This window comes from Grammomys surdaster, unplaced genomic scaffold (assembly GCF_004785775.1).
Source record: "Grammomys surdaster isolate TR1022 unplaced genomic scaffold, NIH_TR_1.0 205, whole genome shotgun sequence".
Lineage (NCBI taxonomy): Eukaryota > Metazoa > Chordata > Mammalia > Rodentia > Muridae > Grammomys > Grammomys surdaster.
The window spans coordinates 4,521,726-4,538,089 of NW_021604650.1; the positions used below are offsets into that span (position 1 = coordinate 4,521,726).

Consider the following 16,364-nt stretch of genomic DNA (forward strand, 5'->3'; position numbering starts at 1 on the left):
GAGTACACTTGTAATCTTGGTGCTAGGGAGCCAGAGACTGGTGGCTAGAACAGACCCTACCTCAAAATCCAAGGTGAGGACCACAGAGAGGACTTAGTGCATAAAGGTGATGATGAACTGTGACGCTTGTGCCAAATAAACCTTTTCCTCCCCAGCCTGTTTTGGTCACGTGTTTCATTGAAGCAGTAGAATCCTAAGACAGTGGATAATTCTCATAAGTAATTCACCCATCTAAAGTCTGTGTTTTGGTGGTTTTTTATTTATTCACAGCACACACACACACACACACATCATGTACATACAGAATACCTTGGACACCTAATGACCTCACCTCAGTGCCCAGAGCTCAGTAAAAATGAAGATGTGGTGGTACACATCTGTAATCTAGCATTCCTTCAGCAAGAAGCGGGGCAGAAACAGAACTGGCCTTAACCTCACAGGCACAGCTGGTGTGGAATCTACAGTCCAGCCACAGAGCGAGAGACCCTGCCTCAAAACCAAGGTGTGGGTTCCAAGGCAAGGTGTGGCCCACAGCCGGGACTCCCAGACTAAGAGTACACATGCTTTCACAAAGAGTTCCATGCTCAGCACCCACATCACTGGCTCACATAGGCCTAAACTCCAGCTCCAGATGGATCCAATGCCTCTGCTCTCTGAGGACACTCACACAAATGTGCACACATGTACACGTGCAGGGGCACACACACACACACACACACACAACTTTCTTTTAATTAAAGAAAAAAAAGGTGGCCGGACAGTGGTGGCGCCTGCCTTTAATCCCAGCACTTGGGAGGGAGAGGCAGGTGGATTTCTGAGTTTGAGGCCAGCCTGGTCTACAGAGTGAGTTCCAGGACAGCCAGGGCTACACAGAGAAACCCTGTCTCAAAAAAAAAAAAAAGAGAGAGAGAAAAGGGAAAAAAAAGGTGAAAGGACAAGACTGATTCCAAAAGCTGTCCCCTCGGTCCCCATGCACACACACATCATGTACATACAGTAATAATAAACTAAGATTTTTAAGTGGAAAGAAAACGAACCACTGCTACGACAGTTGACCTTTGACCTCCATATACACATGCACCCATATGCAGGTATACACACATGCATACATATGAATATACACACACATTCACAAAGGAAAAATCTGTGGAGAAAGAAAGAAAAGAAAACGTCCTCTCAAAAAATGCAAATGTTGTCTTCTTAACACTTAAGCATGGAATCTTTCTCTGGTCAAACACACAGCTGGGGCCATCAGTGTGGAATGAGATGGTTCCAGCAGCCTACCCCATCACTGTTCCCACCAAGGCTTCATTCAGAACAAATATCACCCTCCAGAACTCAGTAATTTTTCAGGGATCCCCTATCGTGTTAGGACAGATACCAAAGCATCTGCAGACAGCTCAGACAGAAAGGTGCTTCCCTTGTTGTACAGAATGAAGATCTGAGCTCGATGTACAAAGAAAATGCCAGGCATGGTGGGGCACATATGTAATCCCAGCAGTGGGGAGGCAAACACAGGAGGATCCCTTGGGCTCACCGGCCAGCCTGCCTCACCAAGGGATCTGCCCAGGCCAACCCTGCCTCAAAAACATAAGGTGGCTTGTGCAAGGAATGACAACCAAGGTTGACCTCTGACCTACATGAACACCCCCACACACACACACACACAAACACTACAAATACGTACAGAGGCACACATACCACACACACACACACACACCACTTGCAGACTTCATGGCACCTAGGCCTTGGGTGGGGAAGAGTAAGCAAAGTTTCTGTGAGAGCCAGGAAAGGTGGGCAGTGACCACACAACGCTCCATCCTCACACAAGGCTCCATCCTCTGGGCTCTTTCCTGTACACGTCTGAGATCTCCCCACAGCTCTGAATGTACCCACACAGCTGTCTCCTCAACAAGCCAGAGCAGATGGATGCTAAGTAGTTCTGGGTGCCTATGCTTCCTGAGATAAAAAGAACTTGGTCCACCACATACGGCACAGTAGACTCCTGCAGGAGATGAAGACGGCAAATAGAGACAGGAGGAAGGGGACGGCAGCTGCAGCAACCCAAGCCCCAAGGCCCGACCCCCATCCCATGCCCACTTCTTGTGTAACAGTTTTCTCCAAAACATTCCATCCTGTAGGGAGGCTCCTGAAGCAGAAAGGTACACACACACCTCCAGAAGTCCCTGAAACTGACTGGATCCACTAGGTGCCTCTCTGTCAGAGAAAGCAATCAAAGCTGAGTCCCTCTGAAACTAGTCCAACATAGAGAGCTGCTAGTAAGACTCAGACAAGGCAAGCTTCAAACAAGTCTCCTGACTTCTTAAAGAAAGAAGCAGAAACCAGCCAACCACCAACCGAGACACCTGGAAGGGACACTCTCCAACCTGTGGAGCTGCCTGCAGGCTGTGCAGAGTGCTGTAAGTTCCCAGCTTTGCGACTGTCACTCACGGTGGGGGTGGGCCTTGGGAAGCCAGCTGTCTTTGAATCATTCCTGCTCCTGTAAGGAACCCCTCCCCTATATTCCTGTAAATAACCGCCTCCCCACAGAAATAATTGTTTCCCTAGTTGGGCTTTGGTAGTCTGTTGTGGGAGTCTGATCTAGACAGAGTTCATGTATGTGCACACACCACTCTGAGATATCTGGCCAGAACCAACTCCACCTGCTGGTCGGGCTCCACACTAGCCCTGCCATTCTTTTCCTGCCCAGGAGACACACCGCACACCTGGTAGAAACTGCCACCTGCAGCTCCCTATTTTTCAGGTGGACACAGATGTCCCTGGGAGGCTTTGTCACCCCAGAAATAGTAGTCACAGAGAGTCCCAACCCAGTCACCATGATTCTGCTTAGTCAATCTAATCCCAGACCTGAGTGGGGAAGGTCCTTTTCATCCCTGACTCAGCCAGTATTCCCAGAGCCCCTCGAAATAGGGCCTTTCTTCTCAGAGGGAAAGTAACCGTAGGCAGGGTGTCTCACGTTTTGATTCTTGACTGGACATTACTATCTACAAATATCAAGTTAAGAAAAAGAAAAGAAAAAAGAAAAAAACATTCTGGGCCAGCAGGATTGCTAAGTGGGAAAGGTGCGTGCTGCCAAGCCTGTCCACTCATTGTCAATTCCCAGGATCCATATGGTAGAATGAGAGAACCAACTCCTGAAAGCTGTCTTCTAACCTCTACTTGCGTGCTATGGAGCGTGGGCAATTTTATGATTTATGCTGGACTGTTTTCATAGCCTTAGCCACATGTGCCCCACTGGCTGTGGGTCAGACACCCTGTGTTCTTCCTCACCTACCATTTGAAGCCACTGTGGTAGAGTAAAATGCTCCTTAAAGCACCAAAAGCAAGTTCACCCTCAACAGTGGCTGCTGGGGGCCAGTCTGTGGGATTGGGGGGCCTGGTGCACCTGGCAGAGCCAGCTGGATGCTTGAGGAAAGGGGCTGCGGCATAGAGAGTCCCATGGAGGGAAGCAAAACATCCATAAATCCAAGGACCTTGGAAGAGTTGCCCCAAAGCCTCCATGAACTTGTCCATAACCGAACACTTCCTCAAGTGCTGTCATACAACACAACACATACAGGTCAGTACAGAACTTCACCTATGTACCTGTTCCAGCAATGACCGGTTGGTGACACAGACTTATGGCTAGCTGGCCCTCTTCAATTAATAATACAGCATCTCCTCCCCATACCCCCGGCAAAAGGCAAAGAGACACCTTGCTGCTCTTTTGTCAGTCAAGGTTAGAGCAGTTGGCAGTCCTTTGTTCACCCTAGCTTGATGCCTGGCTTGGTGGCCAAAGCTGCTTATGCCCAGGACACATAAAAACCAAACCAAATCAAATCAAATCCAGGCAGCACAGCAAAGGAGGTGGACGACAGAGACCTATGTCCTGCTATGTCATGCAGTGCCGGCAGGGAAAATGGCCGCAGACCTGCCCTCTGTGGCACAGGCAGGCCATAGGCATACAGAGCCCTGCCTATCACCACATAGTGTAACGAGGGAGGAGGAAGACAGAGACCTGTAGACAATGATGCCACCCACAGACCTGCCCTCTGGCACACAGCACAGGTGGGTAGACACCCACTTGCTGCCACTTCACAGAGCATAGACTGAGGATGTCACCCAGGGGCCCGCCAGCTGCATGACCAGCCTGCAGCAGGAGGCACCACAGTGTGCAGGAGTGGGTGGTCAGACGGAGGAAGAGGAAAAGTGGAGCCGCGTAAGCATTATGAAGAGATGGAAAGGGAGACTCGAGGGTGGAGAGAAGTCGCCTGTTGTGAGTGGCCAGCACCACCACCTGGGGCCAAGTCTGAGTCAATGGCTACCCAGTGGCAGGGGTCGGTGTAGATGTCCTTGGCTCATATTACTACTAGAGAACATGGGGAAGTCCCTAGACGGGGCAGCCATTAGGGACCACATGGATGTCCAAGGGCTGTGCAGAACTCGCACTGCTCCTCTTTGGCTGCAGCGCTCTGGAGAGCTGGCCCTCGTGGTGTGAGGGTGAGGAGAGCTGACTCTGGCAGTTCAGAAAGCTCCCCACAGTGTTGTGAGTTCAGGAAAGCTAGCCCTGCCCCTCACCAACTCCAGGCCTTGGGAGAGCAGGCCCTACCCCTCACCTGGACAGCATAGCGAGCTGACCCTGGTGGTGGGGGCAGAGGTGAGCTGATCCCCTGAGGGTCCCCTCTTGCCACCTGTGGCAGTCAGGAGAGCTGGCCACAGGGTTGTGAGAGCAGAGGAGGTGGCCCTGCCCCTCGCCTGGACAGCACAGTAGGGCTGTGGGTGCTCCAACCCTGAGGGCAAGAGCCAGGGAGAGCAGGCTCTGCCACTTGTCTGCTGTGAGGTGGTAGGGGTGCAAGGGTAATGCCCTCCCCCCTTTCCCTTGCCATCTGATGAGTAGTCAGATGAGAGTCAGGAGAGTTGGTTGGCCCCTAGGGCACGAAAGCGGGAGACCTAGCCCTGCCCCCTCACTGACTATAGCACTCGGAAGAGTGGACCCTGCACCTTGCATGGGCAACTCAGTAGAGCTGGCCCTGACTGCAAAGACACGGGTTAGCCAGCTCCCAAAGTGTGAGAGCAGGAGAGCTGGCCTTGGCTCATCACAGGCTGCAGCACTGAGGAGAGTGGGCCCTGTGCCTTGACTGGGCAGTACAGTGGAGCTGGCTCTGGAGGCGTGGGTGTGGGTGAGCCAGGCTGAGCACATAACTCTGCCTCTTGCTGATGGTGGCAATGGATGGCCTAGCTGAAACAATGCTGGAAACCTCACCCTAGTGGTGCTGAGAAGGAAGAGCTGGTGTGCTGTCCAGCTCAGCTAGCCCCCCAGGCCCAGATCCAGAGCTCTGAATTGGCCCACTCCAAAATCTATATCATCTGCAAGACGCTGGGCTGCGTGGAAGAGCTGGTCCTGCTGATCTAAAGCTGCAGATCTCCATGACACAGGGCAACAACAGACTAAAACATGAATGAATGAATGAATGAATGAATGAATGAATGAGAATACAGCCTCGGGCTGGAGAGGTGGCTCGGTGGCTAAGGACACACTGCTCACACAGAGGACTTTGAACTGTCTGTAACTCTGTCTGCAGGGACAGCGACATCTCTGGACACAGGAACACCTTTACTCACATGCACACAGTCACAGATAGCCATTTAATTTAAAATAATAAAAATAAACACTTAAAAAAAAAAGAATACAGCATACTGTTCTTGAAGAGGACCCAAGTTCAGTTCCCAGCACCAGCACTGTGTGGCTCAGCATCTGCCTGAACTCTGACTCCAGGGCATCCGATGTCCTCGTCCAGGCTCCAAGGCCACTGCATGCATGTGACGCACACGCGGACACTCAGACACCTCTTCCCTGGAACCCTGGGCTTCTTTCACATTCCTGTCTTAGCAGCCACGTGTGAGTGTACATATTTATACATGCAAGAATGTGTATGCAACTTGGTCCACAAATCTTGCCATATGGATCCTTGTATCCCCAATTCAGTTCCCCCGGGAGTCTGGATGCTCCCCACTCACCTCTCCTTGGACACCCAAGGAAGTGTGCTCAAGCTGTGTGCCCACCAGGAGCCCTTCCTCTCCTTTCTCTAGAAATGTATTCCTGTCTCAGAAGCAGCAAGGCCTGGGGACAGACCTATCCCTGCCTGACCCACCCACAGGTCCCTCCCCATTCTTCTTTGGTGTCTCCTTTGCCAATAGAAAGCCAACTCATTCCCCAGCTGGCACCTGAGGCTGGATGGTAAGAACTCTCACTGCTCTGATTCCAGCTCCCCCTTCCCAAGAGCCCTTCCTGTCATCACACCCTGCCCAGCCTGGGCACAAGTCTGAGTCCTTGTGTCTACGAAGCTGGGAACCTGACGTACTAAAAGAAAGGCCCTCAGGGCCAACCGGCCCAGCCATTCGGTCTGGCAGGTCAGCTGTTCCTGGATACAGGCCACTGACACTGGGCAGCTGACTCCTCCCTTCCAAAGGCTGTTGCAAGGCGGGCATGGCAGACCTCCATGGTGGCTGGAGGAGACCCCACCATGTCTCCATGCAGGGTGCACAAAAACACTGCTTCTCCAGAGCCAGTCCTCATTTCCAGGCCCTCCTCCTTCTCGCCTCACTAGTGCCACAGGCCTGGCCTACCACATTGTCTGCTATGACTTCCAGCCCCTGATCTCTGTCTGCACTGATAGGAGCCTCTTTGGCTCTCTGTACCCTGGGAGCTAGCCAGGCTCCCCTGTCCCTAATCAGACCTCTACAACCTGTGCATGTGACCAGATGTTACAAACCCACCTTCCAAGGCCTAAACTACAGAGACTGGACATCAGCCCATCTCTCAAGCTGCACCCTCTCTACCTGACCCCTCTCCTACTTGGCTTGCCTCAGTGGGGCACACAGGAACCACACCTACCTTAACTAATTCCCCTACCTCTGCTTCATTCACCCAGGCAGGAGGCATGTTAGCCCACCAGCACCTCCTCAACCTGCACCCTTCCTTGCCTGGGCATAGACCTGGCTTTTCAGTGCCCCTCCTGATGCCCCAGCCTCTACTGCTCCTCACAGAGATGTCCCAGGTGCCCTATGAGGCCCTGCTTGGTATATTCATTCCCTCAGGGATTGAGCTATCACGTCACTAGATGAAGAGTTAAGAGTCCCTAGACAGCAGGTCTACACCAGGACCTCAGGGAAGTAACAGCCCTGCAGGGCATGCACCTGGGCCCCAAGTTCAAAGAGGGCCACAAGAACACACACTGGAAAGAAGCGTGATAAGAAACACATGGATAGAGGGAGAAGGGCTTTGACCTCCCCTTTGCCACTCACTGTTCCTCCCAAGCTGTTCAGGAAGGGCAACTCAGTGTCTACACCAGACTGGCCTTGACCTGGTGGCTGCCCTCATACTGGGATTGTAGTGTATATACAACGACACACCTAGCTTTAGCCTTTGGACTAGAAATCAAAACTAGAGGGAAAGGGTTACATAGGACACACCCTCTAGGGTAAACACATCGACTACTTCACCCCCCCAGAAGCAAGTCTGGCCAGGTACACAGGAAAGGCCCCTCTGGGATGGTTCCTAACAAGTTGCTTGGCCTGTGTCCTCACAATGGCTCAGGGCAAAACTGCAGGTGGTTTCTGTGGCAGGAGCGTCCGCCCTCATCCCGGGTACCAGGAAGACATTCAGGGATACATCCACAATGCCTAAAGTTAAATTTTCTGTTAGGTGTGTGACTAGGTTGTGGTATCTAATGTCAGAGAGAAGACAAAAGTATTTCTGAGAAGCAAGTAAGGAGACCAGGGCCCTGCCCCAAGTGGCAGTGTTAGTGTGGTGGGTGACTGCCCACTCCCAAATCCGACCTGCCAACTTCCTTGTCCGGGGGACATGCAGGTGCCCCCACACTTCCAGGCCCAATCCTGCCTATATACCAACTTCACACCCCACTGCCAAGGAGGAACTCCCAAGGAGGGCTGGCAATGCAGAATAAGAGACCTGCACCAAAAACCAAGCTCACGTTAGGTTTGGTGGTTAACTGCCACCTGTTTGCAATTTGTACCTCCACCTGCACTAGACTCTTAGGGTGTGTGTGTGTGTAACAGAGATCAATCCTGGGTGTTGTTCCCAGGGGCCAGGCTTCTCTCACTGGCTACTTCAGCTAGACTAGCTTGGCTGGCATCAAGCCTCAGAGACGCTCCTGTGATCACCTCTCCAGAGCTGGGATTACAAGTGTGCACTGCCACACCTAACCTTTCTTGGGTCCTCATGCTTGCAAGGCAAGCACGTTTCTGCCCGACCCATCTCCTTAGCCCCGCTTGGGTCATACCTGTTCTCACCCTTCATCACAGTTAGCTCCCTCGGGCCGATTTTGGCCAGCTACTGACTTCCCATTCCCAAAGCACAGAGACGCTGCAAGACATACTCAGCCACTCAGCGCTGCTTTCTAACAGAGGACTCCCCCTTCCAGGCTGTGTCTAATCATTCCCCGATAAGCTGAAAGCTTTTCAAAGTCACCAAAGCTTAGTGGTCTTGATCAAATCACGAGAACCCTGCAGGCTGCGGCTCGACTGCCTCTGTCAAGACTATCTTCATTTTTAAATTTGTCTTTAGTATTATGGGAGTGTGTGTGCATGACTGGGGACACGCTACTGAGCATGTGCAGAGGTCAGTGGACACCTTTATGGAGTCACTTCTCTCTTACATGTGTGTGGGATGGGGGGGGGCAGGGAGGGGTGATCTCAGGACACCAGGCTTGCCCAGAAAGCACTTTACCTACTGAGGCTTCTTGCTGACTTGAGACTGTCTTCATTTTAATAACATGGCTTGGTGTCAAGCGCCAGTCCTCTGAGCTTGGCTGATGGGACTTGCCCACTGGGCTTGCTTTCTCCACAGTTAACCCTTCTGCATCAAAACCATTTCACCCCTGAGGTCAGCCTGTGAGCCCTAACATCACCCATGTCACCAAGCTGCCAACCTGTGAAAAGACCCTCTTCCCTTCCCAGACCAGGCCCTCTCTGCCTCCCTGCTCTTCCTGTAGCTCCCTAGGGCTGCAGAGTTGAGACAGGCAGCCAGCTAGAAAAGGAGGTGAAAGTTCAAGGGAGGCCCAGCACACCGCCAGAAACTGGCACATGCCAGGGAAACTGCAATGAGGAAACCATGTCCACCATATAAATCAAACAGTAAGACTACCCAGGGATGACAGACAGGCTTCTGAGTAACTGAATTATGCAAATGGGTTCTGTGCCCCAGGGAGTATTGCAACACAGCCCTGCAGCCCATAGATGGGGAGCCAGATAGGTCGGCAGACAAGACACCAGGCAGGGAGGTGATTCACCACATACTAGCATGGATGGCAAACAGGCTCATTTTCATGGCAAAGAAAATGTGGCATTTGCCTAATAACTGCTTGGCACACACCAAACAATCCCCTCCCTATTTTGTGCATGGATGCATGTGTCCAAATTGGTGTCCATCATTCTTTACCTTATTGTTTGAGAAAGGGTCTCTCTCGGGAGCCCAGAGACCACTGTTGTGGTGAGGCTGGCTAGCCAGCGAGCCCCAGGGATCCTCCTGTCTCTAATCCCAGTGCTGGGATTACAGATAGGCACTACTGCTCTCGGCTTTAAATGTGAGTGCTGGGATTTGTACTCAGATCCTCAAGCCTGCTCAGCAAGCACTTCGCTGACTGTGGCATCTCCTCAGCCCAAGCCTTTTTCTTTCCTTTTTTTTTACAGGGAGGCCCTGCCTGGCCTAAAACTCACATGGATCCTTCTGCTTACCAAGTGAGATTAAAAGCATAAGCCACCTGCTGTATGTTTTTTATTATTATTAATTTGTTTTACATCCATCAGCTCATTAAATTCTAACTACACCTCTAATTAATGAACCCACGGCTGTCCCCATTCACTCATGAGGAAAACAAGACTTAGATGTCAAACGCTTGCGTAAGGTGACAGCCAGCCAACTAGGAGTCTGGTCCAGGCTAAGCTTTAACGGGCATGTCCTTACCTTTCAGTGTGCAGTAGCACCTTTCAGTGTGACAGCAAAGGCCAGCAAAAGATTCCTGCAGTTGCAACACACATAGGCTTACGTCACTGCTGTAGCCAAAATGATAGATGGCAGCCAGCAGGAAAACTCGATTACTACTAACGCGGACCAAGGCTAATAAGTCTTTATCAGTATGACCGAGGAGCCCACCGGAATTGCATAATTCACTGCCAGGCAGAAGCAGGCCTTGCCGACAGCTTCAATCCCTCAACAGCTGTCCATCTTGACTAGCAGTAAACAACCTCTGAGAACCCTTAGAGAAAGGGTTACCCACAGGAAATGGCACCTTAACAGAATTCCAGGCAGTACATCCAGGAACAAGCGGCAAGCATCTCTCACTAGGGACAGCACCAGGCTGATGAACCTTGGGCCCTGGCCCTGGATAGACCCCAGAGATGCTGCTGGTGGGGTCTAACTTCTGGGAGTGTCCTGCTCTGCTAAACAGAAATGGCTCCAACTTAGAAAGGCTGGGCATGGTGGCACATACCTTTAGTCTTAGCATTCGAGAGCCAGAGGCAGGTAGATCTCTGGTCCAGGTCAGCCAGGGCCATTACACACACACACCATTACACACACCATTACACACACACACACACCTGTCTCAAAGAAAAAAAAAGCTAAAGAGTAATTGAAGATGACATTGGCTGTGGCCTCCAGACTACATACACACGTGAAATGCACATATATATCAAAAATTAAAAAGAGACTTAAAAACCTGAGTATGACTGCTAAATCCAGATGGAAATGAGACACTTGCACCTTGTGCCTTCCGTGGACTCGAGGTACATGGAAGGTGAAGGAACGTCTTGGTACATTTTCAGTTGCTATAACAGAGTAGCTGAGGGTGGGTACTTTATAAAGAGATTTATGTGCCTGATAGTTCCAGAGACTGGAGAGTTCAGGATCACTCCTCCTAGGTGAGGGCCTTATGCTATGTCCTTGCATGGGAGAAGGCATTAGGCTGGTGGGATCCTGGACAAGAGTGGAAGTGGGTGTGTGAAGGAGAGGAAGCAGGCCCAAGGCACTGTGCCTATGAGAACTAATCCAATCCATGAACTAATCCAGACCAAGACACTAGACCACCTGCTTGAATGACTCCACCTTGGAAACTGTCATGCTGGCTACCAGATTTCAACAGCTTGTTGTTGTTGTTGTTAACTTAGTATATATGGAGGGTTCACAGGAACTCACTGTGAAAGGCTGTACCTGGAACTCATACCTGAACAGTCTCCATTTGCATTATGTAATTCAGCCATAGGTAACTTTCCCACAGTGTGGCACATCACCATAAGCCATTTGTGTTGTTTGGCTGGACACAATAGTTCTGATCAGGTTAAAAAACAAATTCTGGTCTATGGCCATACCATTTTAAACAGTCTGGTTTTAAAAGAAGCTAAGCAGGGTTGGGCCTGGTTAGTATTTGGACAGTAAAAATAAAATTTCAATCTATTTTCAATTCAGTCTACATCCCCCCAAAATAACAACAGAGCTCCCACCTACCACACACTGCAAAAACTCAAGCTGGACATGAACTTGGGAGCTGAAGGCAACAGGATCATAAATTCAAAGGCAGCTGTGGCTACAAAGCCAGCCTAGGCTACCATGAGACCCTGTCTCCATTTAAAATAACAACAATAATAATTAAATAAAAGCTGGGTGTGGTGGTGCTCAGCTATAATCCCAGGAGGCAGAGGCAGAAGGACATCTGTACATTTGGGGCCAGCCTGGTCTATATCTCCAGTTCCAAGCCAGCCAGAGCTACTTAGTAAGAGTTCAAAGTAAAGCAAAGTCCACTTTAGGCTGTATACTGTACCACATCATTATGAACTGGCAATCAGAGAAATGTGACTTTGGCAAAATAGATTTAGGGGAAACCACCAAAGGATACACTTCTAAAGGAAATAACCAGGACTGGGGATGTGGCTTAGTTGACAAGAGTGCTTGCCTAGCATGCAGGAAGTCCTAAAGATCCTGCATCTCCAACACCATGAAAGCAGGCTTGGTGGCACAGACCTGTAATCCCAGTACTTAAGAGGTAGAGGCAGGAGGATCAGAAGTTCAAGACTGTCCTCAACTACATAGTGAGTTTAAGCTCAGCATGCATAAATAAGGCTTTGTCTCAAAAAACAAACTAACTAACTAACTAACTAACTAACTAATAAAGGGCACCAGCAAGATGGTTCAGCAGGAGATGGCTCTTGCTGCCAAGTCAACATGAGTTCAGTCCTCAAGAGACCCACACAGGAGAGGGAGAGAACCAAGTCCCACAAACTGTCCTCTGACCTCCTCACACGCAGACATGCCCACATCTTGCCATCAGTCTAGGTCTGCATATATGGGGGTGGGTGGCCACCACTAAGAGCCCTGCATGGACAACCAAGCCTAAGCCTGGCTTTGTTGGTTTTGGTTTGTTTTGTTTAATTTTAATTTTTGAGACAAGGTCTTGCTATGGAGCCACAGAATCCTCCTGCCTCAGCACCATCCCCCAAAATCTAGTATTATAGGTGTTTTGTACTACACTAAGCTTCCTTTCATTTTACCTAAATGGGTCTGTGTGCAACACAGGTTGACACTCTTAGGGGCAAGGTGCCAGCAACCACCCTGTTTCCCAGCCTTGGAAGTGGCAGTTACCCAGGTGTCGGGCCCTCAGTGGGCAGCATGCCCACTGTTACTAACTTTTCTGAAGGTCAGAACAAAAAGGGCAAAGGGTGGGCACTTCTCAGAACCAAGCTACCACGTTACCTAAACAGGGCAAAGTGTCCTTAGTCAGGGCCAGCAGGGACCCAATGTCCACCTCACTATTTGCATGGGATTCAAGGTGAAGGGTACAAAAGGCAACAAATATTTGAAATCAACAAGTAAAACTTACTCCTTGTGTTAGGTAAGACATTAAAAAAAACCTTTGCAGTCTAGGTTTGGCTTAGAGACAAGTTGCAGTGTATCCCACACAGGACTCTAGCTCACTGATAGTAGTAGCTGGTCTTAATCCCCCTTTCCTCTACCCATTTCCCAAGGGCTAGATGGTACAGGTATACAGCATCACAGTCCTGAATGAACTGCTCACAGTGGTGGCCTCTGCAGTAACTACCGAGTAAGGAGGTGACCGCATGGCACCTCATTTTCGCTTCTTTAACTTTGCACAATATTCTGGTATTGCTTTTTACTTAAAACAAAACCACGTATCTTATTATTAACGTTGGGGGTTGAGTACACGCTATAGCACGTGTGCGGAAGTCGGGATAATGTTCACTCACTGGGTTCAGGGATCGAACTCAGGTCGTCAGGCTTGGCAGCAGACTTATTTTGACAACAAAAATTCTTGCAATAATAGCTTAAATTGGCATTAATTCAAATGTGCAGTAATCCTTTTTTTAAGCCTACTAGGCGTGCCACCAGCTTAACACCCCCCCCCCTTTTTTTCTTTCCTGAGCTGAGGATGTATCTTTGCCTGTTCCCAGGCTGTCCCTTAACTCCCAGATTCGAGCGACTCTCCCTTCTTCAGGAGACTGGACATCTGCTAAACACACTTTAAAACTATTCACCTTGGACTACCATTTTATTTTAAACTAATTCAAACGCAGACTTCCACTGGTCGTAAAACTCCGGCCTATCCGTAAATATCTATGTAGAGTGACTAAACATATTTTCTAACCAAAAAAAAAAAACCTTCAAACGGTCAAAGTACAGGAGAGTTCCGCGGCTCTAGCCATCTGCAGATTAAGACTGCAAGTTCCAGGAGCTGGAGAAGGGAAGGGCACTAGCAACCGCGGCTTCCCGCCCCGCCCCTTCCCCCCCCAAACCCGGCCGGGGTCACGTGACGGCTGAGAAAAGTAGGGGAAAGGTTACGGGAGCCCCGCCCCCGTGCTGGCGCGTCCGGGGAGCTGGGATCCTGTTCCACCGGCCGAGCCCACGCAGGCCTTCCGGAGCGACGCGTCGCCGCTGCCATCCCAGTGCGCCGCCCCGGAGCCACCGACCCGCTTTGTCCAAGGACAGATGTTGCATGCAACAAAACCACCAGCCGGCACCGTGCCTCAAAGGGTTTCTCTGCGAAACCCAAGGAGGGAAAAAAAGTAAAAATTACAGCGTTTTTATGAATGGGCAAAATGGGCAAGAGGAATCAGGGTTGGGTAAGCTCCGGCCAGCGCCCCAAACTCCCGAGAGAATCAGGCCTGCCCGTTCCGTGACCACTGGGTCAGGGCCAAGCGCAGCGGCGGCGGAAGGGAGGCGTTCCATCCCTCATCTGCAGTCAGGTGGCTTTCTAGCTCAAACTCGAAAGGTTTTGTCTTGTGGAGGAAGCCGCTTCGGTCACTTTTGATACAAAACCAGATCCGGGCTTGATTCCAGAGACGGTTAAGGAGTTCAAAGCCGGGCGTGGTGGTGCACTCCCATAATCACCGCACTTGGGGGGGGGGGTTGCAGGAAGACCAGGGGTTCAAAGCCAACCTTGAGTATATAGCAGGCTGGAGGCCAGCCTTTGTTACATGAGACCCTATCTAAACTTTATAAAGTAAATAAATAGATAAAAGAGAGAATTCAAGTGTAAGGTTAAGTCTGCCGAGGCATCATAGTTAAAAAAAACAATAATTTACATGACAAAAGAGCTCGTGGTGCTGCAGCAAAAGTAGTCCAGCCATAGACTCTGAATGCGGACACTGCCCAGAACTGCCTACCGCTCTGCACTGTCCCGGGGCAAGCACTGTTCTCCGCGTACCACAGTCTTCTGTTTACGTCCTCACTGAGCCCTGAGTCGACCGACTAGGAAGGGGGTGGTGGTGATGTATGCTCGCTGGCACAAATGAAAGGCCAAAGCTGTGTTTTAGTCATTTGGCTTGTGGGTTTGACAGAGATAAACACGCTTGAATATCAGGAATGACCAGAAACCAGACGCCTGTGCGACAAAATGCTGTAACTAAATACGCGTTCCAAAAGGCTTCTAAACTCACTTTCATTTTATTTGCTAACTTCCTAAGTTAGCAGTTTCCGACTAAAATCTGTCCTTGGACAACTATTTGAATGCACAGAACAGAAAGGAGCCGAGAGCGAGACTCGGCCAGGAGTTGAGAATACTGAGCTTAATTGTATCTGGCCTGGTTCACACTAGGAACCTTTTAACTCCTTAAAAACGTGAGCATTCATCTGTGTTCTGTGACATCAACGAAAGCCAAACCCGATTCACAATAAGAAGATGAAGAAAAACGAAGGGTACCGGCTGTTAGAGCACAGCGGGGCTGCGCAGACCGCGCGCTGTCGAGCTGTCCCAGGCTAAGTTCGCTCAGGCCAGGTCACGTGACGCCCCCACCCTCCCGGGCTCTGGTCCCGGCGCGACCTTGGGCAGTCAGTCTCTGGACACCCACCTGCCCTTGAACTCCAGACAAACAGAGGGTGAGGGGTGCGCAACACTTAAGTCTCTGCGCCAAGGGTGTGTCCCGAAGGCTGTACTGCAGGAACCCGCACGGGGAGAAGGCACCAGCCACCTGCCAAGTCCCCTGGCGGAGCATCCTTCCTACTGCCGAGCCCGACCCTCACGGACCCCGAGAACCAATCCACCTGCAGAGTGGAGAGAGGAAATGGCCTGGGAAAGGGCTCGGCGTCCACACTGGCTGCAAGCCACCCGCGGAGTGGGGAGTGAGATGCGGTCGGAAAGGGAGTCGACGCCCCTACTGGTCAGGGACCAAGGAGTCATGCCTAATCCTGAGCATCCTTCACGGGGCAATGAGGACCCCAAACCCACGCAGTGAGAGAATACACCGTGGGGTGGGACAGCAAGAGCCTAGGTCCCACGCGTCCCGAGTCGAGGCATCTTGCCCAGTCTGGGGACCAGGCATCTTTCCTCCCGTCCCGGGATCCCCAGATCCGTCACTGCGCGGGGGAGGGGGTGCCCTCTGCTTCTCCAAAGAGCGGCTCACGCGTACCCCACGGGCACAGTCTGGGTCTCCCTCTGCGCTCCCAAGGGTGACACCCGCGCGCCCAGCCCAGGGCGGTACCGCAGCGCTGCCCTCGCGGTGCCTTACCGAGTCTGCGGACGGCGGCGGCGGAATGAGCGAGCGGAGTCCGGGCCGGGGCGGGCGAGGCCAGGCGCACCGACGCGCGCCGCGGGTGATTGGCTGAGCTCAGACGGGCTGCGGCGCGGGGAAGGCCGGGGCGGGGCCTGGAGGGGGCGGGGCTGCGGGGAGGAGTTCAGTAAGGAAACTGAGGCTGAGGCTAGGACCCTGAGTTTGCCAACAGCAGACCTAGGACAACATTCCTAACCTTGCGAGCCTCAGCTTCTTCATACACAAAAGGGGCCAACTCGTTAAAGCCATGCCCATAAACGCTCTTTGCACCATGCCTGGTTTACACT

The 16,364-nt window shown here is 51.3% G+C and overlaps 1 protein-coding gene across 1 annotated transcript in view; it reads right to left on the minus strand.

The window, feature by feature from the left end:
- Cpt1a (carnitine palmitoyltransferase 1A) overlaps positions 1–16,103 on the minus strand; it is a 59,880-nt gene extending 43,777 nt beyond the window's left edge. The window contains exon 1 of the mRNA XM_028770992.1: positions 16,036–16,103. The gene's annotated coding sequence lies outside the window, so the exon portion shown is untranslated. The remainder of the gene's footprint in view (positions 1–16,035) is intronic.
- Between the last annotated feature and the right edge of the window lie 261 nt (positions 16,104–16,364).